Source organism: Microcaecilia unicolor, chromosome 5 (assembly GCF_901765095.1).
Source record: "Microcaecilia unicolor chromosome 5, aMicUni1.1, whole genome shotgun sequence".
NCBI classification, from domain to species: domain Eukaryota; kingdom Metazoa; phylum Chordata; class Amphibia; order Gymnophiona; family Siphonopidae; genus Microcaecilia; species Microcaecilia unicolor.
This window is the reverse complement of record NC_044035.1, coordinates 231,011,039-231,032,657: the sequence shown is the minus strand read 5'-3', so window position 1 is coordinate 231,032,657 and position 21,619 is coordinate 231,011,039. Positions and strand designations below refer to the sequence as shown.

At 46.3% G+C, this 21,619-nt stretch overlaps 1 protein-coding gene across 1 annotated transcript in view; it reads left to right on the top strand.

The window, feature by feature from the left end:
• Positions 1 to 21,619, top strand: part of ATP1B1 (ATPase Na+/K+ transporting subunit beta 1) — a 204,621-nt gene that overhangs the window by 121,786 nt on the left and 61,216 nt on the right. The window lies entirely within an intron of this gene.

The following is a 21,619-nucleotide window of genomic DNA, read 5'->3' as shown; positions in this document are numbered from 1 at the left end:
TATAATTTTAATTTTAAACAAAATCCACTCTTTATTAATTTTTTACTCCATCATTATTTAAAATCCATACTTTACATTGTCCATTCCAGTTGTATTCATATTCTTCCAAAAGTCTGTATCATAAATTAAAGCTATTTTAGCTCATTGTACATCAGTCCTTTCTTGCAGCTCTACACAGTGTTGTGTTTCACCAACGGCGTCCTCAAGAGCTGTTTAAACATCACATTAGCACAGCGATATATCACTCTGATTCATCCATTGTATATATAACAACTGCAATGGCTGTGAATACATGTTACACCATCAGTCTCATATCTATTAATTTCAACATTCTAGTTTATTTACATATCAAATTTACTTACAATGACAAATTTTTCATCAAACTCCTTTCGGCACTATCTCTCAGACAGGAGATCCATTCGGTGGATTCGTCCCGTGCACCTCCAGTCAATAGGAAGCAAATAAGTCCATATGCAACAGAGTGCTCTCTACCAGGGCCGTGCCTAGGGTCTCTGGCGCCCCCCTGCAGACTATCAGTTGGCGCCCCCCCCCCCCCCGTGAAAATGATCGCTCACCACTTGCCACACTGACAGGAATTATCAGCAATATTCTTAGAAACAAATTGCTATACATTGCAAAATAAGATAGCAGATGTAAATTCTCAAAGTGGACATATTCCAAACGCTAAAATGAAAATAAAATGATTTTTTTCTACCTTTGTTGTCTGGTGATTTTCTTTTTCCGATCATGCTGGCCCAGTATCTGAGTCTGCTGCTATCTGTCCTCTTAACTCCATTTCCAGGGCTTCCTTTCCATTTATTTCTTTACTTTCCTCCTTTCTTCTTCATTTCTTGCTCTATATCCATTTCCAGCAATTTCTTCTCTCTCCCTGGGTCCTGCCCTCCCATCCATGTCCATTCTTGTCCCTCTCTGCCCTTCCCTCCTCCATCCATAGCCAGCAATCCTCCTCTCTCCCCTCCCCTCCATTTCCAGCAAATTGTCCTCTCCCTGGGCCCCCATGTCCATCCTTGTCCCTCTCTGCCCTTCCCTGCTGCATCCATAGCTAGCAATCCTCCTCTCTCCCCTCCCCTTCCAGCAATTTGTCCTCTCCCTGGGCCCTGCTGCTGCCCTCCCATCCATGCCTCTCTGCCCTCCCATCCATGCCTGTCTCTCTGCCCTCCCATCCATGCCTGCCATAGGCGGTCGGTGGCCCAACTGTTTGGGGAGGCTAAAGGGGGCGGGGTTAGGGGTGGGCCAGGGGCGGAGCTTACCTCCATAAGTGTTTGACAACACACAGAAAAAAATTAAGTAAAAATAAAAGTCACAGTTAATACCTTTTATTAAATTTAGATATTAGATATGTATCATATGTCAAAGAATAAAGTGGTTGCTCAAAGCATATACTAAACACAATCGCTCAACTGCAAAACACTATGCACAACTTTGTGCAAAAACACACTCAGAACCTTACTGTACCATAAATATTACACTGGGAAGACCCTAATACACCAATATACCACCATACGGAACATGCAGACCGTCAACAATATGAAACAAGGGATCATAATATCATGATACGTGTAGAGCCAAAAAAACACCCTTTTAGGGTGGCTAGTGTTCACAATGAGCTCCTTTTATTAACGACCATATGTAGATCCTTCAAGAGGTAGTGTGTCATGATTTACGCTGTACACCCTTTCTGGTGTTTTGGTGCCACCTCAGTAAGGCCAACACACAATCTCTCCACTGCAAAACACTATATACAAACTTGTGCAAAACATACTCATAGCCTTACCAAACCATAACAGCACTAATTCCAAGGACAGGACGAGCTACAACCTTTGTGTGTGGAAAGGCAGCACTATAATTACACCGGGCTCTAAAACACCAGTACACAACCTAGTGAAACCAAAATAAAACAAAAAGGGCTGCAAATACTTCACGCTAGCAGAATACTGCATCTTGATCACACATGAAAAACACATGGCTTAACAGATATGAAGGCAAAATACAAGAAGTCAGACTCAGCATGCAGCAATACTAGAAATTCAGCAATTTCCCCTCCATCCATATAAAGCATTTCTCCTCACTCCCCTCCCCTCCATCCATGTGCATCTACAACCTTTGTCTTCTCTCCCCTCCATCCATGTCCAGCATTTCTCCTCTCTCCCTTCCACTCCATCCGTGTGCATCTCCTTCCTTTATCTTTCCTTCCCCCCCATCCTTGTCCAACATTTCTCCTCTCTTCCCTGCCCTCCACTCCATCCATGTCCAGCATTTCTCCTCTCTTCCCTCCCCTCCATCCATGTGCATCTCCTTCCTGACGTCCCTCCCCTCCATCCATCCATGTCCAACAACTCTCCATTCTCCCCTTCCCTCTCCTCCATCCATCCACCCATATCCTGCAAATTTCCTCTCTCCCCTGTCCCCATTCATCCATCCATGTCCAGAATTCTCCTCTCTCCCTTGCCCTCCCCTCCATCCATCCATCCATGTCCAGGAACTCTCCGTTCTCCCCTGCCCTCTCCTCCATCCATCTCCAGAAAATTTCCTCTCTCCCCTGTCCCCATTCATCCATCCATAGTAACATAGTAGATGACAGCAGAAAAAGACCTGCATGGTCCATCTAGTCTGCCCAAGATATGAGTTTATCTTGAATTTGTACCTGTCTTTTTCAGGGCACAGACCGTATAAGTCTGCCCAGCAGTATTTCCCGCCTCCCAACCACCAGTCCCGCCTCCCATCATCGGCTCTGGTACAGACCGTATAAGTCTGCCCTCCCCTATCCTAGCCTCCCAACCACCAACCCCTCTTCCCCCCACCTGCTCCGCCACCCAATTTCAGCTAAGCTTCTGAGGATCCATTCCTGCTACACAGGATTCCTTTATGCATATCCCACGCATGTTTGAATTCCGTTACCGTTTTCATCTCCACCACCTCCCGCGGGAGGGCATTCCAAGCATCCACCACCCTCTCCGTGAAAAAATACTTCCTGACATCTTTTTTGAGTCTGCCCCCCCTTCAATCTCATTTCATGTCCTCTTGTTCTACCGCCTTCCCATCTCCGGATCCCATCTTCCCATCATCCATGTCCAGAATTCTCCTCTCTCCCTTGCTCTCCCCTCCATCCATCCATCCATGTCCAGGAACTCTCCGTTCTCCCCTGCCCTCTCCTCCATCTATCTCCAGATAATTTCCTCTCTCCCCTGTCCCCTCGATCTATGCCCAGCAATTCTCCTCTCTTCCCTGCCCTCCCCTCCCCTCCATCCATGTCAGCAATTCTCTCCCCTGCTCTGCCCTCTCCCCTCCTGTCCAGTGATTTCTTCTCTCTCCCTGTCCTGCATCCATACATGGCCAACAATTCTCCTCTCCCCTGCCCTCCCCCCTACATGTGGCAGGCTGCAGCGTTTTTGCGAGGCAGCTCTGGCTCTCCCTCCTTCCTTCCTTGGTTCCCGCTCTGGCTCCCCGATCAGCAGCCCCCCCAACGCGTGTTTTAACCTTTACTCTCCGACGTGGCAGCGATGTCAATCAATGAAGAACGCACAACAGACTCGTTTCCAGCTTCTCTCTTCACACAGTGTCCCGCCTTCAGCGTCAGCGATGATGCATTTCCTGTTCCCGCGAGGGCGGGACACTTTGTGAAGAGAGAAGCTGGAAGCGAGTCTGTTGTACGTTCTTCATTGATTGACATCGCTGCCACGTCGGAGAGTAAAGGTTAAAACACGCGGGGGGGGGGGGGCTGCTGATCGGGGAGCCAGAGCGGGAACCAAGGAAGGAAGGAGGGAGAGCCCGAGCTGCCTCGCAAAAGCGCTACGCTTGTGAGGGCAGCAGGGAAGTCCGAAGTCCACGATTGGGCTGGGGCGCCGGGGCGAGGGTAAGCACCGCGGTGGCGCCCTCCAGAGGTGGGCGCCCCCCTGCGGCGCTTACCTCGCTTACCGCATCGGCATGGCCCTGCTCTCTACCCTGTTTAAATCTTCTTCACAAGCCACCGGTCCCAGCTGTCATCAATCAACCTATTAAGTAAATTGCTGTTGCCTGGTGTTAAATTACTTCAGTCCATTCAACATCTTTGTTTAGCCCATACGGGAAAAACGTTTTCCAAGTAAATATAATCCTTTGTTCAGTGATTAATAATCTCTGATTTATATCACCACCTCTGGTTCCCATCTCTATCTTTATTAGCCAATGTTTTACCAAAGGCGCCTCTGCATTTCCTCTCCTGATATTGCTCAGATGATCCCCTATTCTAATTTTCACCTTTCTCTTAGTTTGGCCAACGTACCACTGTTTGCATGGGCATACAATTACATATACAACCCCAGCTGTGTTACAGTCTCCTGAACATTTTAAGTAAAAAAAATCTATTCATTTTTTGGTTATAAATTCTATCTCCCTCCAGAGCCTGTTTACAATAACAGGCCAGAGTACCCAAGTTCAAATTCCATATCAGCTCTGTGATTTTTTTTTTAAATTGTGAGCCCTCCAGGGACAGAACAATACCTACTGTACCTTAATGTATAAGAAATATGCAAGCCTGTGAAGATTATTAAAGCAGTGTACATTCAGGTACAGTAGGCATTTTTGTCTCTGGAGGGCTCACAATTTAAAAAAAATCACAAAGAGCTGGGTGGGATTTGAACTTGTATCACCTGGTTTCCAACCTACTTTAACTATTAGGCCACCCTTCTGCTCTGCAGGGATGTCTATGTGGCCATTTTATACTATGGATGTTCCTATGCTGCCACAAAGCTGTCCATATCCCTTCTGAAAATTTCCTCTTTCATAATTTGGGCATTTCAGTTGGTAAAATAGATGTTCATCCTGAACATCACCAGCGCATGGATATCCATTTCTCTTGTATTTTAGAACAGGGTGTATGTTGCTAGAGACCCTGTTGCAAAATACATGAGAAGTGGATGTCTATGTGATGTACTGACTTGGACATCCTCTCTGAAATTCTGCTCTCTATATAGCTATATATGATGTGCAGTTTCTAGCTGATTGATTTATAGTTGCAATTTATTTTTACATAGTTTTGCAAAGAGAAAATCTCTCTATATAAAACGCACCTCCAACGTTCGAATGAAGCCTCTGTTAGCCAAAAGTGAAGGGGATGAGATCGCATTGTGTCTGCCCCGCCCACGCGTCAAACGTGATGACGTCGAGGGCGGAGCAATGACACTCAACCAATCGCAACGCTCGGCAGCGAAGCGTCAGGGAAGGAGGCGGCGCTCTCAACGTCTAGCCTTCCCTTCGCTGTGTTCCGCCTTCTTCTGACGTCAAGGATGACGTCAGAAGAAGGCGGAACACAGCGAAGGAAAACCTAGACATCGGGAGCACCGCCTCCTTCCCTGATGCTTCGCTGCCGGAACCGCCACGGAGGTACATTTAAAAACAAGAAAAAAAAAAAACATGTTGGGGGGAGCGAAGAGGGTGGCCACAAAAGAAAAACAATGGGAGCGGGAGGGCAGGGGAGAAACGACACCATGGATGCGAAGGGTGGGGGGGGGGAAGTGGGCGGCCCAGGCTGGGAGTGGGACATGGGAGAGAGAGGAGCATGGATGCAAGGGGGGGTCATGGAAGGGAGACAGGGGACTTGCTGGAAAAGGATGAATGGAGGCGGCAGGGGACAGAGGAGCATGGATGGGCATGGATTGGGAGGGCAGGGCTCAGGGAGAGAGGGCAATTGCTGGAAAGGGATGAATGGAGGGGGCAGGGGACAGAGGAGCATGGATGGGCATGGATTGGGAGGGCAGGACTCAGGGAGAGAGGGAAATTGCTGGATAGGGATGAATAGAGGGGCCAGATGGGCATGGATGGATATGGATTGCAGGGCAGGCCTCAGGGAGACAGCGCAATTGCTGGATAGGGAAAAATGGAGGGGCCAGGTGACAGATGAGCATGGATGGGCATGGATTGGAAGGGCAGGACTCAGGGAGACGGGAATTGCTGAATAGGGATGAATGGAGGGGACAGATGGGCATGGATGGATATGGATTGCAGGGCAGGCCTCAGGCACAGAGGGGAAATGCTGGATAGGGAAAAATGGAGGGGCCAGGTGACAGATGAGCATGGATGGGCATGGATTCGAAGGGCAGGACTCAGGGAGAGGGGAATTGCTGGATAGGGATGAATGGAGGGCACAGATGGGCATGGATGCATATGGATTGCAGGGCAGGCCTCAGGCAGAGAGGGGAATTGCTGGATAGGGATGAATGGAGGGGCCAGGTGAAAGAGGAGCATGGATTGGAAGGGCAGGACTCAGGGAGAGGGGAATTGCTGGATAGGGATGAATGGAGGGGACAGATGGCCATGGATGGATATGGATTGCAGGGCAGGCCTCAGGCAGAGAGGGGAAATGCTGGATAGGGAAAAATGGAGGGGCCAGGTGACAAAGGAGCATGGATGGGCATGGATTGGAAGGGCAGGACTCAGGGAGAGGGGAATTGCTGGATAGGGATGAATGGAGGGGACAGATGGCCATGGATGCATATGGATTGCAGGCCTCAGGGAGACAGCGGAATTGCTGGATAGGGATGAATGGAGGGGCCAGGTGACAGAGGAGCATGGATTGGACTCACACTTTCACTCTGACTCTCAAACACTCACTCTCACATACACTCTCCCGAACACACACACTCCGAGGAAAACCTTGCTAGCGCCCGTTTCATTTGTGTCAGAAACGGGCCTTTTTTACTAGTAGAATATAAAGTCCAGGAAATGTTTATTGTAATGAAACTCACTATATGGCATCATTAGAGAGAAACTGTAGTGAAGGCTCTACATTGGCTGTCTGCTGACTTTCAATGTGTAAATAAGTTGCTCGTGTTACCTTTTAAATCCCTATATGGATTGGGTCCCAGTTGTCTTCCTGACAAATTGGCAGGCTGTGCCCTAGGGTGCCAACATTTTTCTACAGGAAAGAGGCTGTAGGTCATCTCACAATGATCAGAGACTTATCTGGAGAAACTAGCAGGGCCTTCTCGATCATTCCCCCAATTTCATGGAACTGCTTGCCTGATGATATTAGGTTACATAGGGGTTATCTACAATTTCAGAAGCTAGTAAATACCAGGTTATTTCAACAAACATAGCTGGCTTAGTCATCTTCTTTTTTGGACTATTTGAGATCATAAAAGAGTAGACAGGATGTTGTTAGTTGCCAAGATTGTTTCTTATATTGTTGGATAGGGTTAGGAAAGTTTTTATTCTGTAATAATTTTATAGTGTTAGTAGCAGTAGTAGTAGTTTGTGGACTGTTGCTTTTTATTTTATTTTGTAGACTCTTATTAAACATTTCAAATAAGACAACACAGCATGATATATAGTGATTCTTACATACATACATACATCATTAAAAAACTTACATTTTTAATGATTGTAACAAGACCAACTCTAGTATTCCCTTTTCCTTGGCATATGCAGCAGATGAATCCAGGAACTGGTGGGTTGTGTCCATCTACCAGCAGGTGGAGATAGAGATTACAAAGCTGAAGACAGTGATTCCAGATGGTCAGCTCCTCCTTCACTTCAGTATATCTCTATCAAGTGGTAGATGGTGTCTCTGCAGCTCCTGGATTGGTCTCTTGAGCCTGCTCCTGGGCTTTTAGGCCAGTTGAGCTTAGGGGGTGTTTGTGCCAACTTTAGGGGCAAACCTGGTGGCCTGGGTCCTTGCCTCGCCCCGTGGTCACTTTCCACCCAGAGTTTTGACTGTTGTTTGGACTGTTGCCTTCCTCACTTAAAAAAAAACAACCTCTAGTCCACAACAGACCTCAACTGTTTAATAAAAAAAAAAAAAAGAGCAGTTCGGGACACAGGCTTTGCAGCTGCAACAGGTTGCTAAGAGGAACCTTGGGGACAGCGTCTCTGGAGTTGCTGTGTGTGTGTGTGTAGACTGTTGAGCCGGTTTGGTGGCAGGCTTGCCTGGGAGGTCCCGCTGTCGGCAGGAAGTCTGGTTGCGTGTTTCTGGTAAGTGCATTTTTTTCTGCCATTGGGGGGACGTGCGGTATTGGCGGCGGAGGCCACCATAGGAGGCTCGTATTCTGAGCAATCGGCGGCAGCGGGGATTTGTGTTGCCGGGTTAACAGAGGAACAGGCAGGCATAAGGGATTTCTTTCTGTCAAATGGGATTCCCACTCTGAGGTGTTTGGTGCACACACCATTTTCTTTTGGCGCCTCCTGATGCGGCTCCCACTTGCTGGCTGTTGGCTGCGTTGGCGGCTTCGCCTTTGCTATGGGGACCCCTTCAGGCTTTGTACTGGCTTCTCCTGATGCGGGGGAATTGTTTTGTGACCTGATTTCTTCCACCTTTTGTTTCCTCGTCCACTGGTTGAAATGACTTTTGCCCCCTCAGCATTTGGCTGTAGCCCTCCCCTTTTGAGGGTTTCTTCGGGTACAGTAATGGCTTTGCCACCCTCTGCGGTAGATCCAGTGTTCCAGGAGAGGTGGCTGGGTGTCTGATGGAGGTGGAGTCATTGGGACCCCTCTCTGGTTCCCCCTCGATAGCTTCAGGTTCGGGGGAGTTCTTACGCCCATCTCAGGATGATGGGTTCTACAGATGGCAAGGTTTCCCAGTAGGAATCTGATGGTCCTTCTGCAGTGCGCCTTGTTTTTCGGGATGCACGTCAGCCAGCCAATCTGGGGGCTTCTCTGGGGCTGGGGCTTCTGACCTTCCCCCCTGAGTTCATTCTGCTGCTCCATATATGTTGCAGAAGTCTGGTAGGGGAACTGACAGTTCCTTTTTAGTTCAGTCTTTGGAGTTTTCTGGTTTGTTCCCTGTCTCAGTCTCCACTGATGGACCCTGCCCCAAAGAGGGGATGGATGTTTACTCTGCAGCTCAGCAGTAGGTTCCATTGTTCCCCTGTCTTCCTGTGTTCAGAGGGAGTCTTTTAAGGGCAGTCCCTTTATGCACAGAGGCAGCAGGAATCACTTGAGCTGGAAAGCCATGTTTGACTAAGTGGGTAAGTTGATGGCAGCAGTCTCCAGTAGGCCTCACTGTCTCTGGTGGTGAGTTAAGATTTTCTATGAAACAAAAAGTGAGGAGAATGAATGAGGATATCAAATAGTTTGTTTATTCACATAAAAAATGACGTAATTCGCATTAAAAATGGGTCATTTTTAATGCGAATTACGTCATTTTTTATGTGAATAAACAACTATTTGGTATCCTCATTCATTCTCCTCACTTTTTGTTTCATATCTCACGGTTTCGTGAGGGTTTTTACCTCCTTTTTGTTTTAGCTAGAGTTAAGATTTTCTTACACTTCCTGTGTTGGCTAAAGGCTGTTCCTGGTGTGGGATACAGTGAACAGCATCAGAGCAGGGCTCCTTGTGTGTTGGCCCCCTGAAAGGGCCTATTTTGTATTTTTATTTACAGCAGGGGCGTAGCTACGGGTGGGCCTGGGTGGGCCCATGACCACCCAATCTCAGCTCAGGCCCACCCAATTTTAATTGCCACTGCCGGTTAAAAATGCACAGCAAAGCAGCGGCCGCGGGCCACAGCCTTAGTTTCTGCCGGCGCAGCCCGCTCAGCAGCTGACCTCCCAGTCCCACCCACCTGCCTTCAGCAGTCGGACTCGGCACTTGCAAGCAGCTCTTGATTTCCAGTCCTCCGGCTCCTCCTCCTCGGCCTCGTTCTCACGCTAAAAAGTAAGCACTAAGCAGCATGAGTTCAGCTGCTGCACGCGCCGCAGCCACATGGCACTGCCTGCTCCCCCAGCCTCTCCCGGGCTTGCAATACGTATGGCACGATGACACCATGCCGGGCCGCACGCAGTGCTGCATGAGAAAGGCTGCTGCCGGTCTGGCTGTGTCGTGGACGCAGCTCCTTGTCCATCGCTGCCTCCCTGGTGCCCTGCCAGCCAGGTCTGGATCTAGATGATTCAATGCCGTTTGGATCAACAGCAGTAGCACCCCCCCCCCGCGGCCTCACAACACAGTCTGAGACAGGATGCAGCTGCCCAGCAGGTAATAAAATTTAAATACATTTAAAAATAAATTTGTTAACATCATGTAATTAACGTCATGGGTGAGAGCAAGATATGGCCTTAAACTGTTAGGTTGAGTTGCTTGAAACTTCCGTGATTTTGGTTTGATTGTTTTTATGTATATCATAGGCTTGCAGATTTAGCGGGTATGGCCGGCCTGGGTGTGAAAGCGAGCAGGCCCTCAAGCATCAATTGTAATTTTTGTCCTATTGTCTTCTTTGAAGGTGGTAGGAGCTGAGGATGTTTTAGGGGATATTCCTAGTTAGAAGAAAGATTGGGGAGGGGTGGGGAGGATTTGGGGAGGTTGGGTGGCTTGGGTTGGATAAAAGGAATCGATCTGATGCAGCAGAAATAATTACAAATATAGGTTTTTTTTAAGTATGTATGTGGTTTATATTGATGCAGGACAGCTGTTGGGCAGCATTTGTAAGGCATTATTTTGTAGTATCCCATACCTATATACATGGTGCCCACCCATATTAGCTCTGGGCCCACCCAAAAAGTCAGGTCTGACTACGCCACTGATTTACAGACTTTTCTGTCCCATCAGTTTTTTCTCAGAGGGCAGTTGTTTAAACACCCTGAAAGTTTCCCTCACTTCCTTTGTGGAAATCTTTATATTGGCAGTATAGGTGTTAATGTTATCTATGGGTACACCAACCTGAGTGTGCCTGATCCCCTCTGAAATTGGAAGCTCAGCAGGGTTGGGCCAGATTTCTATTTGGATGGGAGACTGCCTGGGAATACCAGATGCTGTAGGTTTTCTGCACCTTTAGAAGGGAGTTTCTAGGCTTAGTGCCTTTGGCTGCAGGTTTCTGTGGGAAATGTTACATATTGTTATTTTCTGGGGCAAGTGCTCTGGTCTCCATGGTAACCATGGAACCTCAGTGCTGCCATGGAGCATTATCTCCAGGTGTAGTAGTTTCAGCAAATAGTTTTTTTCTGGAAGATGGCTGGCTTTCAACCTGAAGTTCACAAGTTTAAGGCTGGTTTGTGCATCAAATTAGAAGCCGTGGCTCTTGCCTCCTTTTTATATGGGGCATATTTGACTTCACTGTCCCATATTGCTTGCCTTGACAAGCAGTTCATTGCACAGCTGGGACAGCTTACACTATGCTACAGTGCCAAAGGTTAGCTGTGGTGGTTTCCCACAGCAGCTCTGCTGTTTTAGTATTGCACTCTGACGCTGGTCAAACTTGCATACCAGTTCCAGCGTCCACTGTATCTGTGGCACCTCTAGCTAGCTGTATGTTGCAGTCTCTGAGGCTTTTATTGCACTTTTGCATTTTTTCTTTGTATTGGACAACTAGCTGTATTGCAGACCTTCAATTTAGCATTCTTCCCTGCATTTCTTCTCTAGGAAGCATTTCTGCTCTTTCCTCTTTGGCCCCCTCATCTGCGGTTTCTCTGGTTGGCCATTCTGGACCCTCATGTTCAGTTTCAGGCTTTGCCTTTCGGCATGGCTACAGCTCCAATCACCTTTTCCTAGGTCTGGAAGTGTTGTGGCATTCTCTGCAAGGATGGCATCAGAGTGCACCCCACTCTAAGACGAGTACCGAGAGTTAATCTTCCCGGATCTCACTGTTGGAATCCTTGGGCTGGGTGGTCACCCTTCAAATGAGCCACCTTGTCCCATCCCAGACAGTTCTGGTATGATGTTTTCTTGACTGAGGACTGGAGGATCTAGCTTCAGACTTGGGTGCACAGCCTGCTTGGGGCGTCGAGTCCTTGGGTCTGGCAGTGTGTTCATGTCTTGGGCTCTGTGGTAGTGTTGCAGGAATTACCACTATTGTTAGCAGAATCTGTGGTACTTCAGGAGTCAAACACCACACACCAGAATGAGAGAGAAATCTTCTTTATTTGCCAGCAAACAAAGTAGGACATCAGCACTAGGTCTCTTCTTCTCTTTCTCAGCTCTCTGGATCCTGCGTCTCCTGTCTGTCCTCTCTCGTCTCAGCTCCTTCTTCTCTTCTCATGTAAGCTGCTTCTGCTCCCAGTTATATAGGGTCCTATACCTCTCTAGCCCCCCTTTCTCACCAGATGGTAAAGAATAGATTGATTACCCTGCCTTGAACTAATTATCTCTATACATTTACTCCAAAATATCAGTTACATAGGTTTGAGATATTTCCTAAACTGACCTATGACCTGGGGCCTCTCACACTAGACAATGTGGCACCTATCTCTTGCATTTTATTATTTCTCATATTCCCAGTCATAGCTTAAACTGCTAACTGGACTCTGGCATTCATTAAGGGGTCAAGGGGCCAATCTTGCTTAATGGCACACATACATGATTTGTTATTACTTTCAGAAAACCAGTCCTTCATTTAGCTATTCATCAAGGAGATGACTTGACTTTCCCTGACCTCTTTCACCTATTAGTTTCATACACAAAACTAGCTAGGACTGTGGATAATTCAAACCAGATGATGACCTCTTAAACTGCAGACAATCTCACTTGAAAAGTCAGTCAAAGATGTAACACTGAATTGAAAAGATATTCTACATAGAAATAGAACTTATTAATTACACAGAATAAAACATATTCTAAAATAAGCAGAAATCAGAATTCCTTATAAGACAAAATCTAAATCATCAAGAATATCTAAACTATCTTCTTTTAACCAGCATTCAATCTAATCCTTTAATCTGCCTGCAAAACTGTCCAGTATGCCTTGCTTATAATGGCCTCCAGATGTGGTAAATAATACCCATCACTCAAAAAGGGACAAAGAACGTTTCATTTCTCTCTGACCTTTCTAACCTCTAGTCTAGCAAAAGCTAGACTTCTTGAGCAAATTAAACCCAGATGGCATTCCTCCACTTTACAGGACTGAACCAAACTTTAAACACCAAATTAATCTGATTTCTTTCCCCAAGCTGCCTCAGTAGCTACTTTGGAGGTAGTTCCGTGAGCCGTGCTCACATGTGACATCTACAGCTCTTGCTTCTCGGAAGGTGGTCTCCTGTGTCCCAGAAGTGTTGGCGCCGTCTTCCATGGCTGTTCTCGGCACAGCTGCGCATGAACTGGTGGCTCCGCTATTCCTCCCTGTGGAGGGGATTTCTTGGCGCCTCCACAGTGGATTGTGGTGGTCACAGATGCAAGTCTTTTGGGCTGGAAAGCCCTTTGCCGCCTTCTTCCGCCTCCGGGGCGGTGGATGACATGGGAGACGGTGTGGCCGATCTCCCGCCTGGACCTGTTTTTGGTGCTGTTCGTCTTCTAGCCTTTCAGGACTTGTTGCGGGCCAGGCGGTGCTTGTGCCATTGGAGAACACACGGCGGTGGCTTCTTCTTCGACAGAGTGGGACAGAGTCGGGCCATGGCCACCGGGGTGTGTCACCCCCATGGAGTGGGCAGAGGACCTTGTGTTCTGTTTCTCCACATCCCACTTTGCAGGCTTTTCCTATGGTGAGCTCTCTTTTTCTGCCGTCTTCTGGTCTCACCGGAATGGTTTTTCCGCACCAGCAGTGCTTCAGTTTGTCCTCAGGTAGAGAGCTCCGGAGGTAGATCTGATGATGTCCCGGCTGGATGCCGAAGTGCCTTATTTCTTTTGTCATCGGAAAGAGGGTGATTCAGCAGGGCTGGTTGCTTCTTTAGCTGGAGGACGTTCTCGATAATGTTTCCTCCGTGGCCTCTCTGCGGCCGAATTCTTTTCGGATTGCTCTCTACTGGGGTTGAGTCATTCTGGTAGCTCCGGATTGGCTACGGCACCCTTGGTATGTGGATCTGGTGCAGCTCCTGGTGGCGCCTCCGTTTCGAATTCCGCTCGACTCCGGGCTCTTCCTTCAGGGTCCGTTACAGAGTGGAGGATCCCTCTTGCTTTGGTCTTACGGTCTGGGATTTTTGAGAGGTTGACTCTGAGGAACAGAGTTCTTCAGACATAGTGATTATTACTCTACTTAGACCGCGTATTCTCGGAGGTAGAGGATTTTTTGAGGCATGGTTGTGGCCCACACTTGGTCTCCATTGCGGGTGTATGTTCTTCAGCGATTGATTTCTTTCTGCAGGATGGGTTGCAGAAGGGCCTGGCCTTTAATTCGCTTTGGGTGCAGGTGGCGGTAGCCTGCTCCAGGGAGAGAGTGTTAGGCTCTCTGGCTTCGCATCCGGATGTGGTGCATTTCTTGTAGAGTGCTCCTCTGCTGCTGCGACTTTGTTCTCCCTGAAACCTTGTTCTTGTTCTCTGAGCCTAGCTTAGGGCTCCTTTTCTACCGAGCATTGCTTTGGACTCCTTTTGCTCTTTTGCAGACGGCTTCACTTAGGAGCTTACTCGCAAGTAGTGTTCTTGGTTGCCAATTCTTTAGCACACAGAGCATCTGAATTTTTAGCGCTGCTGTGCTGAGCTGTTTTTCTGCAATTTGCTGACTCTGGAGTGACCTTGCATACGATTCCTCCTCTTCTTACCGGCTATGGTTTGGCCTTTCTTCTTTATCAGCCTCTCTTTCTTCCCTCCTTTCGAGAGGGAGATTTTCACATGGAGTACACGGAGCTTTGTCTTCTGGAAGTTTGGAGGGTTATCCTCCGGCATTCGCAGATGTCGCAAGTTTTTCAGCGTTCTGATCTTCTCTTTGTTATTTTCGCTGGTTCTTACAGTGGGACGGCGGCCTCTGATCCGGCTATTTCTCGTTAGATTGCAGATACTTTGTTTCCATGGATTTTTTGGAAGGTCGTGCCCAACTGGTGGTGTTGCAGGCTCGTTCCACAAGGTTGCTATCTACCTCTTGGGCGGAACAGGTGTGCTTTTGCTATTTGGATGCTGCCTTTGCAGTGGCTGTTCTGTCTCGGGGAGTGGCGACGTCCCACCCTAATTAGGGATTGCTTTGGTACATTCCACCAGTTCCTGAATTCATCTGCTGCATACACTAAGGAAGGTAAAATTATGCCTTACCTGCTGATAATTTTATTTCCTTTAGTAGCAGCAGATGAATCCAGGATCCCGCCCTCTGTCAGCCTCATTTGTTTTGCCTGTCTGTTCTTGAAAGAGAGGCAATAAGAGATGGTGTAGAGGGTAAGAGAAGAATGGTCTGGAGGCAAGGGAAGGAAGGAACCTGTGCGCATCCAATACACGCGTCTACACCAGCGCAGGCAACTTTTCAGTGCACCATAGTAAAAGGGCCCCTGAGGTTCAGCTTTAAGAAAAAGGTAATCCTTTTATCACACATGGCATTTCTGCTGATAGGCTGGTGGCATTAACTGTTGGGCATAATGGTTGATCTGTATAAAAATCATTAGTCTGTACAGTCCTCTCAGTTCTTGAAAGGTCCTGATGTGTCTAGTGTCATCTAAAGCATCATCCAGACAAATAATCCCCTGTTCCCTCCAGGAGACAAACACTATGTATTGTGCTCCAGGGATGTACTCTCTGTTACCCTTAATGGTCAATATCAGTGGCATAGCTAGGTGGGGCGCAGGGGGAACGGTCGCTCCCCTAAACAGCTGTTTTGAAAAAATGGCAACTATGCGCCTTGTGGCAATAAATATTTTTTTCTGCTCCCTCCCTCCCGAGTCCTCTTCTGCCCGTCTCTCCCGCCCCGTCCGTGTGGTCACTTTTTTACTTCCCTGAAGCCTTCTCCGGCTCCCTCTTGTGCAGCACTGGTGATTCACAGTCAGCCTTCTGCCAGCCTTCTGCCTCTCTCTCCTTAGGCGCGTCCCACCTCTGCGGAAAACAGGAAGTTGCAATAGAGTAGGCGGGACATGCCTGAGGAAAGATAGGCCCCGACGCTGGCAGAAGGCTGACTGTGAATCGAATCGCAGGTGCTGCGCAGGAGGGAGACGGAGAAGGCTTCAGGGATGTAAAAAGTGACCACGCGGACGGGACGGGAGAGACGGACAGTAGAGAGGGTGAAGCCAATTTTGGTAATCTGTTTCCACTCCCCCCCCCCCCCCCCGCAGCCATTGTTGATGTTCAAAGGAAGCAAACTTACAATCTGCTGCATACACGTCGATCTTTATTGTTGGTCCATCTGTAAAAATGCTAAAGCTGTTTCAGATGATAGAATATACTGAAATTAAATGGAAGTAGAATTAAACTCTCCTTTCATTGGGGCACATGGAATCACATCTTCATCTGTGTTGTAGAAGTTTACCTTTTAGATACACAAATAGATTATTCTGTTTTTTGAACATGTTTCAGGGGCATGTGATTTTATAAGTCAAAATAAAATTAAATATTTTGTTTCATGCAGATCTCTTTTGTTTAAACATAAATGGGCAATAAGCCCCTAATGCAGTCCATTTGTTTTCTTATATTTTGTTCTTATGATGACTTATACTGTGCCAAAACTGAAAACTCTTATCTCTATCTGATCGATAATAAAAGGAACACTATCCACCCTAAAAAAGTTGTTTTGTGGCAGTAAATGGTGATATTGGATAAATAAGTATATGTTTGTGTCCCTAGTCATGGATCCTACGTTTATATAATCCTTTCAAGCAATCCAGTTGTTTAACATTAGTGGAACATAGCCACAGAGGCATGGATGGTATGGTTGCATTTTTAATATGCTAATAATAGGGCCCAGCTAAGGAACAAGTTATTTTGAGTTAGTCTTCACTGGACCAAACTTGCTTTCCTTGTGCCATCACTATCCAGCAGGATAGGCAGTGTCGTGGAGGATAAAGGATTTTTTTTTATATGTATATCACACATTATCCCAAGCAAAGTCGGATTCAGTGTGGCTTACATATAACACATGCTAGAGTGTCCTTATAACCAGGCCCTCCAAATGACACACTGATTACGATTTATAACAAATTACTACTTTTCCTAAGAAAAATTATTCTGTTATTGTACTTCTGTGGACATCCGTACACTGCACAGATCGACATGTTTGAAAATATAAGTGAGATTAAATACAAATGCTACCAATAATAAAGAGTGACAACGTGGATGCAGCAGCTCATAGGTTTGCTTGCTTTCTTTTGAGAATGCGGCGATGACAGCTGCGCGGGGAAGGGGAAACTTAGACTGACCTAATTGGTTTTAACATTTTGACGTCACTTGGTCTCCTGTCTATTAAAACCTCCTTGGAGCTGCCAGAGGATGGACCATGGGAGCACGCCAGGGAGATATGTGGCCCTAAGGAGGATGGGGAGCGCTGAAAGAGACGGGGAAGAAGGTTAACATGAGGAGAGAGAAGGATATAGTAAATGCTGGACAAGGAGGGAGAAGGATACAGTCAATACTGGACAGGGAGAGGGTAGGGACTCTGGAACACAAAGAAGCAATGCTAGAAAAAGAAGAAATGGGGACACAGGGCACTATGGAAAAGGGGGAGAGATAGGGGCTCTACTGAAAAGGAGGGGGATAGGGACACAGGGGCACTACTGGAAATGGGGGAAGGAGATAGGGACACGGGCACTACTGGAAAGGGGAGGAGGAGATAGGGACACTACTGGAAAGGGGAGGAGGAGATCGGGACACAGAGGGGCACCACTGGAAAGGGAGAGGTGGGGACACCAGATGCTAGAAAGGGGGAGGAGGAGACCAGATAGGCTTGTGCTGAAAAACGGGGGAGATGGGGACACAGAAAAAGCAGATGCTGAACTTGGGGGTAGGATAGGGACAAGGAACACAGAAGGGAGATGCTGGACAGGACAAATAGTGGTGCAGAGGAAAAAAAGGATGGTGCATTTGGAGACAGATGTAGAGAAGGAAAGGAAGAAGACAAGAGGCTAGCGAAGAAATGGAAAGGCCAACCTGGAAAAGAATTTGTAAGGATGACTCATGGAACATGGAAAAAAAAGACTGGGGCCAGCCAAATTTCCAGACAACAAAGGTAGAAAAATATTATTTTTTATTTAATACTTTGTAAGGACTGAGATGTACCTGCTTTATAAAATGTACATTTTTTTTCTATTTTTAGGAGAAAATGCATGTCTGTCTTTTTTTTTTTTTTTTTTTACCAGTATTTGCACTGTTTAGTCTGGCTTCCTTGGGCAGGGAGGGGTCTCTATTTCAATTTTTGTTGTTATTTTTTTTTTTGTGGCTCCCTATTCTGCATTAGATTGGTAGCATGGAATGTTGTCACAATTTGGGTTTCTGCCAGGTGCTTGTGACCTGGGTTGGCCAGATTGGAAACAGGATACTGGGCTAGACGGACCATTGGTTTGACCCAGTATGACAGCTCTTATGTTATATAGATGAGGGTCTGTCCATGTTCTGCATGTGTGACTGAGGTGAAGGATTCTGCTAGCATGTAGTATCTGTGTAGGAATGTGTAACGGTGCAGCTTGTTCCAGTTTCCCAATAGTAGGTATATTGGTGCTCCAGAGCCCAGTGTACTATATATAGCACTGTCGTCTGATAGGTGGGTTAGGGCTGTTATGTTGTGGTATGTTTTGTGTTCTGGGGCAGTCCTGGAGTACCCCCTTGTCAGTCAGGTTTTCAGGATATCCACAATAAATATGCATGACATTGATTTGCATATACTGCCTCCATTACATGCAAATCTTTTTCATGCAGATTCATTGTGGATAGCCTGAAAACCTGAATGGCAAGGGGGTACTCCAGGACCACCTATGGAAACACTTCTCTAGGTCCCACTGTAATATTTATAGCACTGTCTTTTCATAGGTGGGTTAGGGCTGTTATGGTGTGGTACGTTTTAAGTTTAGGTTTTGGGTGTCTTTTTGCAGGGGTTTGTGTTATTTCACTAAGAGGCTCATTTTCAAAGCACTTAGCCTCCCAAAGTTCCATAGAAACCTATGGAACTTAGCCTCCCAAAGTACTTTGAAAATATGCCTCAAAGTGTCTAGCCCTATTTGAAAGTAGGCTCTGGGGCAAGGATGGTGGCCCTTGTCACCCAAAATAAAAATGCTCAAGACTAGTGTTCTTCACATCCTGTAGAGTCACCACACAAACAAAAGCCCATCTTGATTTAAACAAGGTGTCTAGCAGTGGAAGGACTGGGTGTGCTATTCCTGAGGTGATGGTCTCGATTTGAATATTTTTATTTGAAGTTAAGAAGACAGGTTGCCTGCTCTGGCCGGTCCAGGGACCTCTTCTGCATCCTGCCTCCTGATGTAACTTATTGTTCCCTTGTAGGCAGGACGCAACAGAGACAGCCTGTATTAATCATTGCTCGCCACAGCCCTTGAGCAACAACACAAACACTGCTGTCTAGCTGACACCAACTGGCGCCTATTTTATAAAAGTCTGCTCCCCCTGAGATCAAAGCCTGGCTACGCCTCTGGTCAATATAACAGATTTCTCTACAGCAGTTGAGGCATGGAACACCTACCATAGCCCAATATTACCTTATCTACTTCCAGAGGCGTGTAATGATTAGTACCTTGACACTAATTAGTTATATGCTGAAGCTAAGTGGCTGTGTTATTCAAATGAAGATATGGGATGGCCAAACCCCCTTTGGAACACTTGAGCATCCGAATCCTCAATAGAAGCTGTGCTTTTTTTTTTTTTACCCTGCTTCAAAGCCTTATCAATCAGTTTCAGGTCCAAGTATGTAAGCCACTCTGGCAGCATTTGCATTACATATAACCATTTTGGAAATATATTAATCTTAAAGATCTATCTTCCTAAAGAAGAGAAATGTAATGACTGCCATGCTTGAACCATGCTCTGGAGTTCAGAGATTAATGGGCCAGTATTCTGCTTATAAGGTTTCTTTATATCTTGTGGAATTCTTATCCCTAAGTAATGTATAGACTTCGTTGCCCATCACAATGGAAAACTAGGTCCCTAATTTACCTGGATAGAAAACAAACTTTTGAGTGGTTCAACTTAAAGCCTAGAAATTGTCAAACTTGAACTCATTACTGATAAGACCCTTCGCAATAATCTATTTGGTAATGTGTACAAGAAGATCATGTGCAAAGGTCACTGTCTTGAAAACCTACATGCAGACAAACCACATATGTGGAAAGAACACTAGAATCCCATGGAGAAGCACGCAGAAAGGAAGCAGGAGTGGGAAACGGATCCAGGCATTTCAAACACAGACCAAGGCACACCCAATGTGAAATAGAATCTTTTGTTGGTGATTCTTAATGATGACTCGACATGGCACCATGTTTCGGCACACATGAGCCTGCCTCAGGAGTCTCTTCAACGTGTAGTAATGTGTCTATCTTCAAAGAATGAACCATTAAAGGATGTCTTGAAAAAGACTGTTAATCCAGAAATTGATCGTCTCAAAGATATATGCTGTCGGCAAAAGTTGTCTTAACATTGGCTACCTCTTGTATTCCAGGATCTTTCTTAATCTTAAGAGGCAATGGTTCCAGAAAAAAAAAAAAGAAATGGTAGTGTGTGTATGTGTGTGTGTGTGTGTGTGTGTGTGGGGGGGGGGGGGGGTACATCCCTGTCTTCTGCCTCTAGATATGAGAAAGAATGTGAAATTACCCCCTTAAACACCACTGAGGCAGTTGGCTACACATATACCCCTGGATTCTATATAACGTGACCAAACTTTCATGCTCAAATCTGATCGTATTCTAGATTTATGTGCACAATTTAATTACTTAACAAGCCAATCAGTGCCAATAATTGCCACTTAACAAGCAATTATTGATACTAATTGGTATTAATTAGAACTTACCAGTACAACTTGCTAGGTGTCTTGGTACGCGTAAATTCTAATGCTCTATCCTATCTCCTCTGCTCTTTAATATTTACCTTAGTCCTCAGGCTACCCTGATATAGGATCATAAAATTAGATTTTTCATATATGCAGATGATATTCTTTTGGTTTTTCCTATATCACATATCACTCCAAACCTCATCCCATTACATAATTGTCTTGATGCCTTAGCTGACTGATCACAAACTGGTTCTTAACCCATCTAAAACAGTAACTTCCTGGATCACAGGGTTTCATACCACCCCTAGTGTTATTCCTATTCTTTTTCACAGACCCATTCCTGTAGTTACCTCCTTCAGCTATCTTGGAATTATTGTTGATTCAAATCAGAATTTTGCTCCACAGGTAGCCGCCTTAATAAATTCAAGTTTCTTTATTCTTAGAAGATTAAGATCTATCTGCAGCTTTGTTAATCCCAAAGCTTTACAAATACTACTACTACTACTATTTAGCATTTCTATAGCGCTACAAGGCGTACGCAGCGCTGCACAAACATAGAAGAAAGACAGTCCCTGCTCAAAGAGCTTACAATCGTAATAGACAAAAAAAATAAAGCAAGCAATTCAAATCAATTAATGTGTACAGGAAGGAGGAGAGGAGGGTAGGTGGAGGCAAGTGGTTACAAGTGGTTACGAGTCAAAAGCAATGTTAAAGAGGTGGGCTTTCAGTCTAGATTTAAAGGTGGCCAAGGATGGGGCAAGACGTAGGGGCTCAGGAAGTTTATTCCAGGCGTAGGGTGCAGCGAGACAGAAGGCGCGAATTCTGGAGTTGGCAGGAGTGGAGTGCACGGAAAGGGGTGTAGGGAAGGACGAGTGTGGAGAGATACTGGGGAGCAGCAGAGTGAGTACATTTATAGGTTAGTAGAAGAAGTTTGAACAGGATGCGAAAACGGATAGGGAGCCAGTGAAGCGATTTGAGGAGAGGGGTAGTATGAGTAAAGCGACCCTGACGGAAGACGAGACGGGCAGCAGAGTTTTGAACCGATTGGAGAGGGGAGAGGTGACTAAGTGGGAGGCCAGCAAGAAGCAG